Raw genomic sequence first — 18529 nt, forward strand, 5'->3', positions numbered from 1 at the left:
TTTAGTTTCTGCCTCTGTCTGATAACTTAGAGTGTGAAACTTCTGGTTGGTTACAGAAGACGAGGGGAAGAGGGCCGACTGCCCTGCCTTATAGGCAGCTGGCTCTTGCTCCAGCCTTCCCAGTCCACCTTTAAAGGACTGAGTTTGTCCTTGAGAGGTGGAGCAGCCTCTCCTTGGGAGAGTGCAGTAAGCAACACTGTCAGAAGGTACCGGCCCCATCATGTTATGCTGAAGCACTTACGAAGCCCAAGCATACAGACTACAGGTCTTGCATTGCTTAAGTAAGAGGATGACTGGCAGCTATTCTAAAGGGGGTTGTTGGGATGAGATATTAGTTTTCTTGCCCCAGAGACTTCTTTTGGATTACACATTGGGTAGCTGGTCTTCAAGCATGTAGGCTATGACGCTCCTGAGGGTCTAGAAAGTGTAAGTTCCTTAGTGAGAGTAACAAGCTATACACAGCAGCAAAGAAGCAGGTAGCTGCTACCCTTATCCAAGCAAAAGCAAAGGGAGACCTAGGTGCCACTTCTCTACCATGGGGGAGCCCAACCAACATCTTTCTGCATAGGAGCTGATGAAACACATAGGCAAATAAGAATTCTGCTGCAAAGAATAATGAAAAAACATCAATGTTAAAGAAGTAACAGGCCACTGGAATAGGCCTCTGCCAAATAGACTGTGACTGGAAGTACAGAATACAGACCCAGGAAAGCACAGCTCAAGTGGCCTATCACTCCTAGCTGTAGGGTGTGTCCCCACTTGGACTAGTAGCCAGGCCCAAGAGGTAAGCCAATTAGCACGGCTCATCTAGAACATTCTGAGACATGGGAACCACCAGCAGACACAGCAGCAGGCCACAAGACTAAAGCACAAGCTTAAATTCCATCCTAAATGACCCTCTCTGTGGTCTGGAACCAATTAGTAAGGCAAGAACAGCCTCCTAAGAAGTTATCCAAAAGTCAGTGGTTATGACTACGGTACCAGTTTTTTTTTTTTTTTTTAAGACTTTTGAATGCTTTTGATGGTAGGTTACAACAAACTTGACACTCACATAGATAAAGGCTGATTCAAAAAAAAAAGTTGATTTTTGTTATTGTTGTTACGTACATCTACTAAGTAAAGAGAGCTGCTAGGCAAGACGAAACAGGGAATTGAAAAAAGGAGGAATAAAAGCTAAGAAGAACTGTAGGGGCAGCTATGTAGGGATGCAATGGCTAGAAAGCTGGGATTAGTTAGGTTTTGCAGATTCCGTGAGGACTGGCTAATTGGAATAATTAGCATGGGGATTATCCTTAGTTGTCTGATACTTGAAGCAATTAGAGTGGTTCAAATAGCCCAGAGGGTAAGATCCGATAAGGGAAGTTAACTTTTCAGAGCAACATGGTAGGCTTTAGTAATGTCCACACTATACTCAGATGCCTCAAACAGCCAGATTATATACAAGGATGGAAGCATGCCATTGAATAAACATTTGGGTCACTTCAGTGTATGGGCACCTTGATATTTCATTTAAAAAATATATTCAGGGGCACCTGGGTGGCTCAGTGTGTTAAGCCTCTGCCTTCAGCTCAGGTCATGATCTCAGGGTCCTGGGGTCGAGCCCTGCATCAGGCTCTCTGCTCAGCGGGGAGCCTGCTTCCCCCTCTCTCTCTGCCTGCTGCTCTGCCTACTTGTGATCTCTCTCTGTCAAATAAATAAGATCATATATATATATTTTTTTTTTTTTTTCAATGATCAAGAAATGCCCATTCCCCCCTTCCTATCCCCCCCCCATTCTCCCCTTCCCCCATTTCTGGACACATCAGCTGAATATGAAATGAGGCACTCAATTTCCTTAATTACTGTTTTATAAACATGAAACACTGATTCATTTGATAAGATTCTTCTCCGAATTTTCTAAAATTCCAATAAATTGGAATTCTCAAGCATATTTTCCAATTTTTCTTTCCTGAATATTCAACCATACCTTCTCAACTAGATCTTTCCCATCAATATGTAATCATTCCTGAACTCCATCCGTACCATCCTTCCTTTACAGCCCTCTCTCTCCACCACTCCATCGTCAATCTTTTTTTAAACAATTACTTTTATTTTGCTGTCTTCATTTTCTCACCTTCTATACATTTACTAACATACTCTATGCCAACATAGCTTAGGTACCATTTTTTTATGGAACAGTCCTTCCTAAGGTCATAAATGGCTTCCACTTTGCCCAATCTAGGGGACATTTTTAGGAACATCATTTCATTGATTGCTCAGTAGCATGTGACACTAAACTGGTCAATCTCTCTAGAATTACCCTCTTACTTTAGTTTCCATGATGCACTACTCATATGATATAAGAATTATAGTTCCTGACTGAAAGCAACAACAACTGGAATGTAAGAAAAAGGTAAGATAACACTCACCACCAGTAAACCTGATTGTCCAAAGATCATTATGTAACTGCTGCAGAGACTATCAGATGTCTACCAAAGTCCCTTTTCCTTTCTTGTGTAGTAACCGGACATGTTATGAACCAGCTATAGTATACTTCTCAGCCTTCCTTGCAATGGTCTATGACCATGTGCTGAAATTCTCTTGAAAAGTATATAAGGACTATAATGATACAATGAAACTTTCCACATACCCTGCTCTGTGTACTCACCCACTTCACGTGGGCATGCTGAGAATGACAGAGATCTAGTCAGCATGGGTCTTTGAATGGCAAAGTGGAGCAGAAGTGCTCCCTCTTACCAGCACACACATATATCTCTCTGGGTTGGAAGACTGCCCCACAGACTTCAAACTTCAGTAACCATCAGAAACACTTGAAAGATTTCTTTAAACATGGGTTGCTGGCCCTCAGTACCAGAGTGTCTGCTTCAGGAGATCTAGAGTCAGGCTCCAGAATCTTCTTTTCTAATAGCTTTCACAATTTGGGAAGTACTATCTTAGACTATGGTGTAGAAAGAAACAAATGTCCTTTTTTTTTTTTTTGGTCATCCATCCCATTTTCAGTCTACTGTTAAAGTACTTTAACCTCTTTTATCTAATTCAGAAACAATATGGAAACTTGATCAGAACTATCAGAATTATCCTATTTTCATACTGGTATGAGTATGTAACTTGATAAAAAAAATACAACAAAACCCTGTAAGCACACTGATGATTAGGAAACGGGTCAAACTGTCCAAATTCTCTGGTTTCTCATTGTTGTATCGATTGCCCTATTTCTCCTAAAACTGACCCTAGCTCTTACTCACAGTTTCCTGACCAAAGATGCTCAAATGCATGAAAAATGAAGGAATCAGGCTTAGAGGAGAAAAAAGAAGTAGACAAAGAAAAAATGGAGGGGAAAAACATGTTTCACTAAGTAATATAATACTTTAAAAATAAGAAATAGAAAAATAATGTCTGTTCCAAAGACATTTGGAATGTCTGTTTTTCTTTTATCATTGGGTGGAGAAGCTGAGGTTAGGAAGGGGAATGAATGTGTGTACAATTTAGAACCAAGAAAAAAAATTACAAATGCTATTCAGAGAAAATGGGTACATAAGACAGGAGTCAAAAGAAATGGGAACTAATTCAAACTCTGTCCTTGGAAAACTGAATTCAACCATGATGGGAGTCACCTAGATGGGCCCTAAGAGCCCAGCCAGGTTTGACAGTCAGTGACTAATTCTGAACTGCTTATTTTACAACAGTGCAGAGAATAGATCTTTATTCTCCTGTAATGACACACATTGAAAGCTCAAAAAATTCTGATGGATCATATATTTTTTTAATGATATTTAATTAGAATAGAAGAGGGACATCCAGCCCTAAACTTGACATAGTTCAGCTTAAATGCTTTGAATGACTATTTTTTTAATAAGATCTAAAGTATGAAATGGAAAACAGAGTAATGCTGGTTCTTAGCAATTTTCAAGTGGCACAGGGCAAAGAACAGAGATTTCTCTCTTCAAAGACAATTTTGTGTAACAATTTTACTAATATTTAGTGTTTCAGTTTGTCCTGGATTTAGGAGATGATATGTCTTTAGGCTACTTAATGACTGAACATAGGTGTTTTTCCTTTCCCATTACTACTCTTCATCTATTTCTATAAAGGACTTCATTATTTCAATTGACAACCTTCACTGGTTGACATTCAAGACCCTGAATTTTTCAAGAAACCATTTCGACAAAGTAATGATCTCCAGCTTTCCTCCTTCTCTCCTTTGTTTCAAATCATAAGCCCTTAAAGGCCATAAAAATATAGTCCCCAGGTTATCAAAGATACCCTAAATTGGTTCCTGGAAGTATTATTTTTTAACTTAATATCTTCTCAAGTCTCTCTCCCACTTAACTATTACATGAAAAAAAAAAAAAAAAAAGGAACAATTTCCAGTCAAGAATAAAGTGTGGCAAATTAGGCAAACAAAAAATTCAGAGAATAAACTGAAAAATATTCACCTAGGAAGTCTAAGGTTAATTAGATTTTGTAAGACAGACAAATTTTATAGAGATTTGCCAATTCTCTAAATGACAAATGAGAATTGATAAATGAGTACTAAAATCAGTGTACTATATAATACATTATAAAGGGATACTCACTGCAAATAAAAAAACACAAGAGACTAAATTCTAATGTTAGGGTAATTTCTAAGGATATTAGACCATGATATGACATCATATGAACGTGACAGTAATATCGAAGGTCTAAACTTGTGCTCCAGCTGCTCTGTCTTGCATCTGTGTGGCTAAGTGCTTCACTGCATGAACTAAATTTGATGGAAGTATAGTCTCGATGCTCCTTTATTTTTCACCAGCTATTCCTTTTAAACACTCTTTTGGATCAATTTTCCCTGCCCCCTGATCATACATTATGTAAATCTCATAAACTCCAAGTCACTTCTATTTCCTTTTCTATTATTATCTCTCGTTTATTCAAAGGTCCAATCCAGTCTAAGTCAGGGCTCCAATCCCTAATTCCATTCAAAGTTTCTTTCCTCTCCACAACCCAAGACTGACCCATAGCTCAAAGGCTTCTTGTGAGAAAGCACATTTTGACTTCTCTTTAGCTATCCCTAATTCTTCTCCTTCTTTTCCTGTTTCCTCTTTGAGTGAGGAGACAAAGGGGGAATTGTGGAGGAGGTGCAAAACCTTCCCTTCTATTTTTGTAGGATGGCCTTCATTGGCTTTGCACAACAACATTCATATATGGGTACTTCCCTTAGGGCATATGTGTGAATTCTTTCAGTGGGCTGATGAAGATCTCCACAATGCATAGTACTGTAATGTGGGTGTTAGGCTGTGGAGACTCGTCTTGGCAGGTTTTCCTCTTTTGTGGAGCACGTTAAAGAAGACTTAAGCAGGGCAAGTCTGCCCTCCATTTATTGGCCCACAAATCCTTGCCATATCCAATGGTGGGAGTGTGAGCTACTTCACCCTCTTAGGTCTCTTTGCAGTTGTGGCTCTTTCTAGCCATACTTCCACCCACAGAAGGCTGCTGGCAAGAAACAGCCCTAAGCCTTCATGAATGCCTCCACCCTGCAGGAACTCAGTTAAGCACTGTCTTGTGCTCTCCTCCAGTGGAACCTGCAAGATGAGACCGTGAGGTTCTACTGCCCTTAAGCATTCAAACAAGGTAGAAGATGTGGTCTACCTCTTGTAAAAGTACCACCAGTCTCTGCATGCTTTTCTTATAACACCTTGCCTTGGGAGGGAAAGAGCCTCTGTGCCCTAGTTCTCTCTTCTGAGCTCGCAGCTCAACAACCTGATGAATTCTCTATTTTCATAAAGTCCTCTAGAGCTTATCTAGGATGAATAAGATGTGAGTGTGAGTGACAAAAGACCTGTGCTAAGTGAAATACGAAGAAGCATATGGTACAGCTCCTTCTATTTTATTACAGCAACCAAATCTGGGTTTCAGCACCAAAAGGAAAAAAAAGGGCAACAAGAAAGACTCACAAGGAGAAGCAAGTTCATCTTAGACAAAGAGTTAGATTTCAGGATGACACATCAATTATAAACCACCTGGGCTACGGTTTATGGCCTCACTTACCTCTGGACATGAGGACTGGGTGCTGTGTGTCTGCTTGAAGAGCTCCTCACAGTGGGGAGGGTTTTCTTGGGGATAAGTCTCCCAAACAGAGAATGTTGGATGACAAACAGTTGGATGGCTCAACGCCACAGAGAACGTAGGAGGAGCCTAAGTCAGCTCTGGACAGTCAGCTTCTCCTGCTCTGGCTAGGCTCAGCTCTGCTGCTCCTCACATCCAGCCAGATCATGGAATTCCTAAACAGATTAAGTTTATGTCCTAAGTGAGACCTATGAAGCTGAGAGCACTGGTGGACCATCTTGTGTGAGAGGGTGCATCTTCACTGAGATAACAGCTAAACTGCCCCTTAACAATTACTGTTATAGTATTTTCAGCCATTTCTCTAATACTCAGTCATTCCAAGCCTAAAGCATGAGGCTTTGCAATGATCTTGTACCTGTTAGTGTTGTGACTGCTGTATAATCATTGCAGGATTATCTTGTTAGAAGTGTTAGGTCCATCTGGCAGGGAGAGAAGCATAGCATTTCTGGGTTGAAGAATACTACCAGATGTCTCATTAATAAAGGGCTTCTGGACCACTGGAGCAGTTGGTCTCTGATATGGAAGAATCATATTTGATGTCAAGTTTGTGAACATCTGTAATGAACAAATACAAAAATAAAACAAAAACAGAAATAAAAACTTGCCCTGCCATCTTTTATTAAGATTTATTAATAAAGTTGCTTATAGCTACTTGACATTCTATTTAAAACATGGGAACAATTTCTGCCTTTGATGATAAGAGAATGTTGGAATATTGGCTGTGGGTATAGGGAAAGAACATTTAACCTTCTGTTCCAGAAGTATTGAACAAGCTACCTAACCCTTACTTGAGTTCTCCAGCTGGGCTGCTGTATGAATTTCCTATGAGACCTATAACAAATTACCACAAATTTGGTGGCCTAAAACAACATAAATTTATTATCTTTTAATTCTGGAGGCCGGAAGTTTCAAATCAGCTTCACTGAGCTAAGGTCAAGGTGTTGACAAGACTGGTTTCTTACAGAGATTGCAGGAGATTTTCCATTTCCTTGCCTTTTCTAGCTTTTGGGGCTATATGCATTCATTGGCTCACACCACACCTCATCTTCACACCACTTCCATGTCATATCTGCTTCCTCTCTGATTTATACTGTCGTCTTATGAGAACCCCTGTGATTACACAGGCCTACCTGGACTCATCTCAAGATCTTTAGCTAAATTACATCTGCAAAGTCTCTTTTACTTATCAGTTATCATTTGTAAGTTCTGAGGATTAGGATATGGATATTGTGGGGGCCAGTAGTTAGCCTAAAACAGTTGATTTAAATATTAAGTTAGTTAATATACATAAAGTGCCAATCACGATGTCTGTTTCCCTGACTTAAATTCTCAAGGCACTGATGACTAACTCATAATTTATTTATTTATTTACCATCGTATTTTCTATTCCTTCTAATACAATGAAAATTTTAAGACACTTAGGGTTAAGTTGGCCTTGTTCATCATTATTCACCTAGAAGAGTCTGACAAGTGTAGGAGCTCAATTAATGTCTATCAATGAATGAAGGGATTATATAAATCTCACTAAATACTAATACTAAAATTCTATATATTACTTTTAAGAGTGGTATACAGTTGTTTCATATTTAACTGGTAAAAGACATACAAATAAATAAATTTTGGAGTATGTATAGCATCGACCCAAAGATTATAGTAAAACTCAATGGTGAACTTGTGTGACTATTTATCAGAAATTTATACCTTTTTTAGAGCATTTATGTGAGAAAATAAACTGAGAGAAACTCTAATCCATAAATAAAATGTGAGAAGATAATCTATACACACATTTTATTTTATTTTTTTTTTAAGATTTTATTTACCTATTTGACAGAGAGGGAGATCACAAGTAGGCAGAGAGGCCGAGGCTGGCAGAGAGAGGGGGAAGCAGGCTCCCCGCCGAGCAGAGAGCCCGACGTGGGGCTCGATCCCAGGACCCCAAGATCATGACCTGAGCCAAAGGCAGAGGCCTAACCTACTGAGTCACCCAGGCGCCCCTCTACACATATTTTAAAAACCTCATATAAATAACTTGTCTAAACTTGAAAAAAGTTGGAACTGTTACTCTCATAATCTTTTTCTAGAGATTGAATAACTATAGAACACATGCCAGAGATAATTTTACCATAGATAGGGTAGGAAGCATACAGTATTAGAAACATGTATGAAGATCTAAAGTAATTATAAAAATAGGAAAGTATTTCAATCCTATTTGGCTCAATAGATTAATCTGTGGCACTTTTATGTCTAGTCAATATAGATAATTCATTAAAATATAGGTTTATTAAAATGAAGGAAATAATAGCCTTTAAATAAAAATTATTCTAGGGGAATTCAATTCCAGTTACAAAGGTTATAACTGACAATTTAACTTGGTGACAGGTTTACAAACTAGCAACTCTTAATTTATGGTTTTCAAGTTGTTGGTCATTGAAACTGATGTCTTTATTAATAAACTGTTGATTGAAAATAAGAACATATGGTGTTTAGCTGTTAGTTAAATTAGTCACTTTCCATATATCATCTTGTTTACATGGCACATGGGTCAATAAGGGGATTCTGGATTTGGAAATATGTTTAAGTAAATAATATTCAACAGAGAAACACTGCTTATTTTAGATTCTCATTCAAGAATCCAATTTATTTTCAAAATTGAGCTTGGTATAAGTTACCTATGTAAAATCCAAACAGTTTCCTAAAATATATGTCAGTTACCTAAATATATTAAAAAATATATTTTATTAAATATATTAAAATATATTTTAATAAAAATTAAAGCATAGTTTAGTCTCACTATCCCAGATTTTTCTACTAGTTCCAACAGTCTATGTAATAACACGACTTGGCTGTTTTGAGAATTGGTGAGTATGAGCCATCCAAATTGTTTACAAGATATATTTTTCCAGGATAAGGTAAAAGTATATATAGATTTAAAGATTTTATTTATTTATAGGACACGAGCAGAGGAGGGGCAGAAGGAGAGAGAGAGAATCTCAAGCAGACTTCACACTGTGCATGAAGCTTGATATGGGGCTCGATCTCATGACTCTGAGATCATAACCTGAACTGAAATAAAAAGTCAGACACTTAACTGATTGAGCCATTCAGGCACCCCCGAAAATATTTTTAGCAAAAAATACTAGAGGGTTTCAGGGTGGGTGATAGCATTTCAAGTATCACCAGTTCCTCTAGGATTGATGAGCTCAGATGATGGTAAACAGATTCTCCTTGTGTAGGGTAAGGTCTTCTCAGGTTATAAGCAGTAGGTAGAGATAACACCTAACTTTTCACTGTCCTATGGCAAATTAAATGGCCACAAATGCTTCAGCACCCTTCCCACCAAGAGCTGGGTATTCCTGGCCCTCCCTTTTAATTTGGCTGGCCTATGACAACTTTGACCAATAGAGTTTACAACCAGTGAAACTATTCCAGTTTGGGACTTAGCTTTTAAGAGTATGAGTGGCTTCCACTTTGGTCTTTAGTAGCTCTGAACTTCCACCTAGGAGTCCAATTACCTTGCTATTGCAATCACAGAGTGAGGCCCTAAGACCAGATGAAGAAAGAAAAGAAGAGAAACCTAGCTGAGTTCAGCCTTCCAGCAATGCCCATCAAAACACAAAACTTGTGAATGAAGCAGTCTCAGACTTTTCAGTTCAGCTCAGTCCTCAATTGAATACCACCTAGTGATCCTCATCATATCCTTACAGAACAGAAGCATTGCCCAGCTGAGCAATGCCTGAATTTCTGACCCTAAAATCACAAGATATATTAACGTAGGTATTATTTTAAGTCACTAACTTTAGGGGAGTTCATTAGGCAGCAGTAAGGCGACCAGAACTAAAGTTATCTAGAAACTTCAGCATAGTTACTTTATATGTTTAAAAATAGTCTTCTGTCAAGCCACATCAACAAAGTCAACTCCAGAAATGCATGGAGTGTCTATCACCTGTGCCATCCTTCTGCAGTGACTATAATGATGAGTTGTGGAGATGAATATCTCACACTTGCCCAGTAAATCAAAACTGTGTAACATTATAATGAGCATGCAAAATCATTCGTGTCACTTCACAAGGTCTGGGAGAAACTGAGAAGGGCAGATCTGTCAGTATATACATATTTCAAAATCAATTGGTCTAAAGCTGATCAACTTGATTTTCCTCTTTAGGAAAGAAATAAGTGGTCAGAGAGCTACATTCAAGATGCTAGAACTGTCTTCAACTATTGCTCAAATAAAATTAATATCAAAGCATTTTCTGTTGTCTATGCCTGAATTCACTTTTTTTTTCCCCTTCAAAATGGTGGTCAGTAGATCTAACTATAGTCAATATCCAATCCTGAGAAGGAAAAAACAAAAACAAAAACAAAAACAAAAAAGGATGTGTAAAAAGGTACATTCTTATTTGGTTAAAGAGAAAATTGATGGTGAGGCTTAACAGACTTACTAACAGACATAAATCATGCTAAATGAAGTTTCAAATTTAAGAGAAAACATTCTAGGAGTGACTAGGTGGCTCAGCTGGTTGAGCATCCAACTTGATTTTGGCTCAGGTCAGGTTGTGATCTCAGGTCATGAGATCAAACCCTGAGTGCTCAGTGTGGAGACTGTTTGAGATTGTCTCTCTCCCTCTCCCTCTGTCCCTTCCTCAGCTCATGCTCTCTCTCTGTTAAGTAAATAAATAAAATCTTTAAAAAAAAAAAAAAGGAAAACATTCTGATCCATCCACATTTTAGAATTTTTGCCTTGGCTAAATGTAGCATGACAGAGTTGAATAGGTAAAAGGGACGCAGGTCCAAATACTTAGAGGCTTTCAGAAACAAGGTTAAAATCCATTGAGAAAATGCCTGATGGGACCTCTTAAAACTATCAATTCATAAATAACAATAATAGACATGTGTACCAATGAAAATGACAAGAAACATTTCTCTTTGGTTAAAATATTTCTACTAAGAGCCCATAACTAATCAGTATATATCTTCTGCTTCTATCAACCTACCAGTCTTAACTGATACTCTGTTTTTGCACCTTAAAAGCATTCAAACCAAGCCCTAATACCCTACAGAAGCCATTCATAACTTTGTGGTTTAAGAAACTCCTATGTTGGGGTGCCTGGGTGGCTCAGTAGGTTAAGCCTCTGCCTTCAGCTCAGATCATGATCCCAGGGTCCTGGGATTGAGCCCTGCAACGGGCTCTCTGCTCAGAAAGGAGCCTGCTTCCCCCTCTCTCTCTGCCTGCCTCTCTGCCTACTTGTGATCTCTCTCTCTGTCAAATAAATAAATAAAATCTTAAAAAAAAAAAAAAGAAAAAGAAAAGAAACTCCTAAGTCTTGTCTCTGGAGTGTTTTCCTTTACTACACCAAGCTAAATAAACTTGACATTGTATGACTTCAGGTGTGCCCCTAGCAGCCTTTGTCAATGGGCTTAAAAACTACCACTACTTAAGTATGTGTTCTTGGCTTAGTTACTTAATAACCATGAATATCATGAATCTCATAATCATGAATCTCAACCAATTTCTTTTTCCTTGTATAACAGTCATATTATCTGTCTTGTTGTATACTATGAGGTTTAGAAACAATGTATAGAATGTACCTAATATGATACATAGGAGGTAGCAAACATCAGTAGATAGTGGGCAATTATTTTATTAGTGTATTTAAATTTTTTAAAAATGCACTGCATCTAACAGAAATTTGACAGTGTTCCTGATATAACTCCTGGTTGATTTCTTTTAAGCTTCATTTTTAGAGTAGCCCAAGTCTGGGAATATAAATCTGAAGGAACTGTCAGACAAGGACGTCTCAAATAGAGATGACTAATGCTAATTTGGAGGACTGAATAGAATGTTCAGAGTCTATTGGCTTTTGAAACTATAACTAAAACTGGATTCAATGACCTTTCAAATTTTTCTGTCATTATTAAACCATGCATCTAGAAAAGAAAAATTCAATGTCCTGTATTCTTGATGTACTCAGAATTTAATGAAGAATATAGGAGAGGAAAAAGCAGAGAGATTATAAGAATTTTTGAAACAAATAAGCAGCATACTTTAATAAAATGGCAGTAGAGTAATAATAAAATGCAGAGTATTTCCAATTTCCTGTTATAATGTATGCAGTTTCAAAATATAATTAATTAGGAAGAGGCCAATGGCAAGGTTAGTTTCCCTCAGAGGGAGACTTTAAGACTGACATTTGCATGAATGTGATTTATTTGGTAGAGCTCTTCACAACACCTTAGAGTTAAGGAAGCAGGCATGACTGAGCAGAGGGAGAAGGCGAACTACAATAGAATTTACACAGAAGATTCAGCTGATCTCTTGGGAGCTCTGAAGTTGGTGTTCCCCTTCAGAGATTTCCCAAATTAAGGCAGATGAGTTCACCTCTGTACCCTTTCCCACCTTGAGCAGTCAGTGAGAGATAGCTCCCTTTGTCAGAAAGTAATTCTTGGGGAGGGTCTTAGCTGTGAGCCAGACAACACTCCGAGGAACAGGAAAAACTGGTACGTTGGTCCTATAACACGGGATCAGGGCAGCTCAGCATCCATTAGGTGAATTTACAATTTTACCTACTTCTGTTAGGACATATTATCTCCTTATCTTCTCTTTCACCTTTGAGAAAACAAAGTAAACTAATTTAAGATGTATTTAGGCAAGGAATTTTAATGAGTCTATACTATTAAATCTAATATTAAGCCTTTCTTAAAATGATCACCTCCCTACCTTTGTGCATGTAGATGATAATGCTGCATTTTGACAAATTTTCACCCTTACTTCTCTTGCGTGTATTTACTCTTTGAAATATTGACCTAGACTTTTGTGTGCTGGAGATGAATGTGTTCAGTACGGGGTTCCTGGTGCTTTTGTTATTTCACCATATGGGGGGGGGGGAAGGATTCTTACTTATTATTTTGTTAATGGCATAAAAATTCAGTTCTAATTTTGCTCTTTTTCTTATTCAAAATTAATAGCAAGCAGCATGAAATAAATGGTATACCAAGTGCAGCACAGGTATTAAATTATTTCCATGGAATATTTGATTTCTATGGAAGGCAAGAAAGAAAAGCTTTAGAGGTGTTTATATGAGACATACAACACATACCAGTTTATGAGCTGAACTTTCTCCAAGTGCATTTATTTTATATATGAGACTGTTACTACATGATTAATTTATTTAAATGGTGACAGAACATAATGTAAGTTAACCATTTATAGTATTTTTATCTGTTTTTGTTTTTCCTCTGTTCAATTTTTGAATGTCACCTAAACATTGATGTATGCTAGTCTATTTCCTGCTGCAATTCCCAGATCCATAAAGGGTATGTACTTCATCAAGCAAACATGGGAATTTGGGGAATTATTTTCTGATGTGGATCATGTGACTAGGCACCAAATTCCTTAAGAAGAAATGTTAGTTAATATGTACTCCATCATATTTATATATCTTTTCTTCTTTCAGACGTTAGTTTCTGTGATATCATTTTGCAGTCTTACAGGCATTTATGATAAATGCTAGATAAGTAAAGATAAAATGCTTCCCTACAAGTATTTAAAGTATATATTTTAAAAGAAAACATTTTCCTTAGCAGGCCACTAGAATAGGATGTTATTGGAGACAGAGGGAGTAAAATATGAGGCTAACACTCAGCTAGAAATGATGGCTTGTTCTGCTTGAGATGAATGATATGCACTTAAGAGCTAACCTATGCTTCATTCCACACAGGGCATAGCCATTGTTTATGTTCTGCCCATTGGAGTCTTTAAATTGATTGTGGGAGGTTAAAAGATCACCTTAACTTATCTGTAGGAATGGACTTTTGGTTAGTATTGGTCATTTTCCATTTTCTATTGAGACTTTAAAATCTCTTAGGGGGTACCTTATTGTAGTATCTCATCGATCAGGTGTTCAATAGTACTGCGGAACACCTTAGTCACCTTTAGTAAATTTCTGAAAGGTGTAATAATCCTAGCTATGAGAAAAAAAAATTGGCTCATCAGTCATTTGTGTTGGGATACATAAAACTCTCATTTTAAAATGAATTATCCTTGCTTATCCTTTTTGAGATAAACAGAGCTAAACACATTTTCTTTTCTGTCACACTCTGTTTTGAGTGTGCTATTCTGATTTGCCAGCACCGAGTTGAAGAAAACAGAAATGACAGAAATGAATTGATACATTTTTTAGGATTTCTCTCACCTGGTTTATTTGATGAATGAAGTAATGTGATGGTTAAAATTTTCAAGTTAATTAGGAGCTATGTATCTTTTTACTTCTTTAATGTATATGTATAATGTCATAGGTCTACAACAGATAGGGTTGCTATTTTTAAAACTAAGAATTAGTGTTTTAGACCTTAGCATGATAGAAGAGCCTTCAAGAGTTTAGAATAATCCCATTCTCTTTTTCACCAGAGCCCTAAGAAGGCCTCAAAAGGCACCCACTCTAGACTCCATTTTACACATGAGCCCTCAGCTCAGACAAGTTAAACATCTTGCTTGAGTCCAGTGTATGACAGAGCTGGAGCTGGAGCTTTGCTTCCCAATCCCATTTCTTTATTCCAGCCATGGCATCTCTGTTTATTGAAGCGCACAAATAAGGTCCACTGGCTTAGCTGAAAAACCATTTGCCTATGAAAAGTTAATTAAAAATTCCAGTTGACTTAGCAGGGCTAGACAAGACTACTAACAGTTACAGAATGACAAGTGAGCAATAGTACTTAATAATTATATTTAAACATAAGAGGCAATGTTTGCCTAAGAATTACATTTCTAAACAATTTTAGACAGGATTAATCTAATTTTTTCTAAGTTAGTCCATTTGACTGGTAAACATGAAGTAAACCATAAGCAAAGTTCTGTAGCCCTGGGGACTTTGTTTATAGTTCTGTCCTCAACATGTCAAACAACACCTGACAGGTAGTAGGCCCATTATAATACAGTGATTGGCTGAAAGAATTAACATCATTTTTAAAAAAGATTTTATTTATTTATTTGACAGACAGAAATCACAAGTAGGCAGAGAGGCAGGTGGGGGGAGGGGGCGGAAGCAGGCTCCCTGCAGGGAGCCTGATATGCCGCTAGTTCCCAGGACCCCAGGATCATGACCTGAGCTGAAGCCAGAGGCTTTAACCCACTGAGCCACCCAGGTGCCCCAAGAATTAACAGCATTTAAATAGCTTACCTACAAGAATAATTTATAAAAGTAGCTTCTAGGCAAATATGTAACTCGATTCTTTGAGTAGGAGGATATAAAAAAGACTAAGACTTTAAAAAGACACATTGAGGGCTGACTTTGGCGACAGAATAATGATATACCCTTTGTATTCAGAAAATTTAAGTCTTTCAATTAATTAAAAAATAATATAGAGTGAAGTTAATGAATGATGCAAGTGGGAATCTGACAGTGATTAACTTACTTAACTTGATGTATTCTTTAACTCTTACTCAGACATATTGGAACAAAACAAAAAATTAATGCCTTTCATTTTACCTGGTAGTTTACAATTAGGTCAAAAAAGACCAACAGGAAAATCTTTCCTTGGGGGAAACAAACACTGCAATTTATTCAAACATACAAAACACATTGCTGATGTTATCTAATTTGTAAATATTGGTATTATCTTATTTCTATGGCTCAAAATTCAGACCTTTAGAAATGTCTAAAATTTATGGACTAGTAATTCTTTAAAATAGTCATGCTTTTGTTTCTGAAATAGAATGGTTCTCAAGCTCATTTTGACAGAAAGCCGTTTGATAATCTCTGTGACATGTTTAATATTATTCTGAATTACATATGGAAAGCAAACTGTTTGCCTCATAATAACACACACTAAGAATTATATATATATATATATATATATATATATTTAAAAGATTTTATTTATTTATTTATTTATTTATTTGACAGGCAGAGATCACAAGCAAGCAGAAAGGCAGGCAGAGAGAGAGGGAAGCAGGCTCCCTGCTGAGCAGAGAACCTGACGTGGGACTCGATCCCAGGACCCTGAGAACATGACCTGAGCTGAAGGCAGTGGCTTAACCCACTGAACCACCCAGGTGCCCCACAAAGAATTATAAAGTGCTGGATCTGAAATGCACCTCAGATAACTTGGTAAAGCCACTTTACTTTTACACATGAAACAGAATGAGATCTAGAAAGATAATGTGACTTGCTCAAACTAACAAAATTAGATGCTAACAGGGCAGGGATTAAAATGCAGAACCCGACACCATTTTGCAGTAGAAAACTCAACCACTATAGAACCACCACCCTTACAAAATTACGGAATACTGTTTCTCTATATGGAACCCATTTTTGACACTTTGCAGGCAGCTAAGTACTGACTAGTGATAATCAAGAAAGAAGGAAACGATGTTTTCTCTTTTAACAAAAGAATACTCCATACTCTGCAGTCATCTCTGCCTCCTCTTTCTTTCTTTTTTTTTTTTAATTTAATTTATTTATTTGTTAGAGAGAGAGAGCACGCGAGCACAGGCAGACAAAGTGGTAGGCAGAGGCAGAGGGAGAAGCAGGCTCCCCGCCAAGCAAGGAGCCCGATGTGGGACTCGATCCCAGGACGCTGGGATCATGACCTGAGCTGAAGACAGCGGCTCAACCAACCGAGCCACCCAGGTGTCCCTGCCTCCTCTTTCTTTCAAGTGCCACATTCACCCGGTCACGGGCTCCCTTGGAGCTACACGTATGAGTCTATGTGGAATCCATCCTCGCTGCCCCTCTTTCTACCAGCTCGATCCAAACTATGATCATTGTTCCTCTATTCATTGCCAAAGCCCGACTCTAGCTGGTCTCTCTGCTTCTCATCCTACCTCCCCATGTCCATTCTCCATAAGAAGATCCATCGATACAGATCTCTACCATGGTGACTGACAACCTTTCCCTGATTCCGTATCTCTCTGAATCTAAACTCAAATCCCAACCATGATCTCTGGGTTCCCCTTCCCCAGCTTTCTGTCTTACTTGATCTCTTACCCTCGCTCACCCACTCTGGCCGCACCGGTGTCCTTCCTGAACACCAGTCTCCTCACAGTGCAGGGTCGGTGCACTTGTTCCTTTTCTCTGGAAAGCTCTTCCCACAAACATCTTGCGTGACTTGTTCCCTCGCCTCTTTCAAGCCTTTTCTTGAGGTTACTCCTGACCACCCTGTTTAAGGCTGTTTTTATCTTTCTGGCCCTTCCTATCCCTTCCCTGCTTTATTTTTTCACAGAGCTATGACATTTTATGTGCTAATTTATTTATTTATTTTGATTTTCAGCGTTTCTTTCCACATCAACTCAACAAAAATGTAAGCTCTGTGGATGTGAAGTATTGTTTAGTTTGTGCAATGCTGTATCCTTAACACCTAGAAAAATGACTGATTACTTGCTAGAGGCTGAGGTAAAATCTGTTGAGTGAACAAAAGAGTCCTCCTAGAACATTGCAGCAGAAAATCTGCACTCAGGTGGGGGCAGATGTATCTCACAGTCCCAACTCCTGGTCCCAGATTCTTCCTTCTCATGTGGATCTTACTAAGTATGGCTGCCAAAACGTTGCTGGCTCCAGGAAATTCTGGTGTCCTCCTTACCATTCTGGCTCAGGTGTGGCTACAGAGCTTGCCTAGAAGGCCCACAAGAAGATGAAATGCGGTTGTCAGGACATCATTCACGGTCTAGGGTTAATGGACAGGAGATACAGAAAAAAGGATCATTTATAATTGACATCTTAGGTTGTCTCTTTTTTTTTTTTTAAAGATTTTATTTATTTATTTGACAGAGAGAAATTACAAGTACACTGAGAGGCAGGCAGAGAGAGAGAGAGAGAGGGAAGCAGGCTCCCCGCTGAGCAGAGAGCCCGATGTGGGACTCGATCCCAGGACCCTGAGATCATGACCTGAGCCAAAGGCAGCGGCTTAACCCACTGAGCCACCCAGGCACCCCCTTAGGTTGTCTCTTGAATTGGCTCAGTGGTTCCTGCCTAGACACCGGCTGCCATTCCCCTACTTCTTCCCTGCTAATGGAATCCCTCTGATGGCAGTTTTCTCAGATTAAGCCAGGGGTGTATCTGTTTCAATCAAGGTACTGCGATTCTCCTTGACAGTGACTAATTGAGGCACAAGAATATGAATCTGTTTGATGGAAAACGAGGGGCAAATGGGTTGAGGGAACCTCTGGGAAGATTCCTTGGGCTCTTCAAAAGGTGTACAAGGAGGTTACGTGCTCTTCTCCACATACCGCTCCCTACTTTCAGACACTGGGTGTTGTACTTTGAAGACCTGATTCTTGGGAATACAGGAGCAGACTGCATTCACAAAGGGACAAAACCCCAAGGATGTAAGCCAATGCCGGGAGACCGGCAGAAGGGAGTGACAGCCGTGACAGTGAGAAACTATCCTTGATGACACTGTTGAACTTCTGATTCAGCCCACCCTGGAACGG

At 38.5% G+C, this 18529-nt stretch overlaps 1 pseudogene; it reads right to left on the reverse strand.

Moving 5' to 3' along the window:
* Positions 1-17198, reverse strand: part of LOC123394886 — a 93790-nt pseudogene extending 76592 nt beyond the window's left edge.
* Between the last annotated feature and the right edge of the window lie 1331 nt (positions 17199-18529).

Source organism: Mustela putorius, unplaced genomic scaffold, assembly GCF_011764305.1.
Source record: "Mustela putorius furo isolate JIRA1106 unplaced genomic scaffold, ASM1176430v1.1 tig00003845_pilon_pilon_pilon, whole genome shotgun sequence".
NCBI classification, from domain to species: domain Eukaryota; kingdom Metazoa; phylum Chordata; class Mammalia; order Carnivora; family Mustelidae; genus Mustela; species Mustela putorius.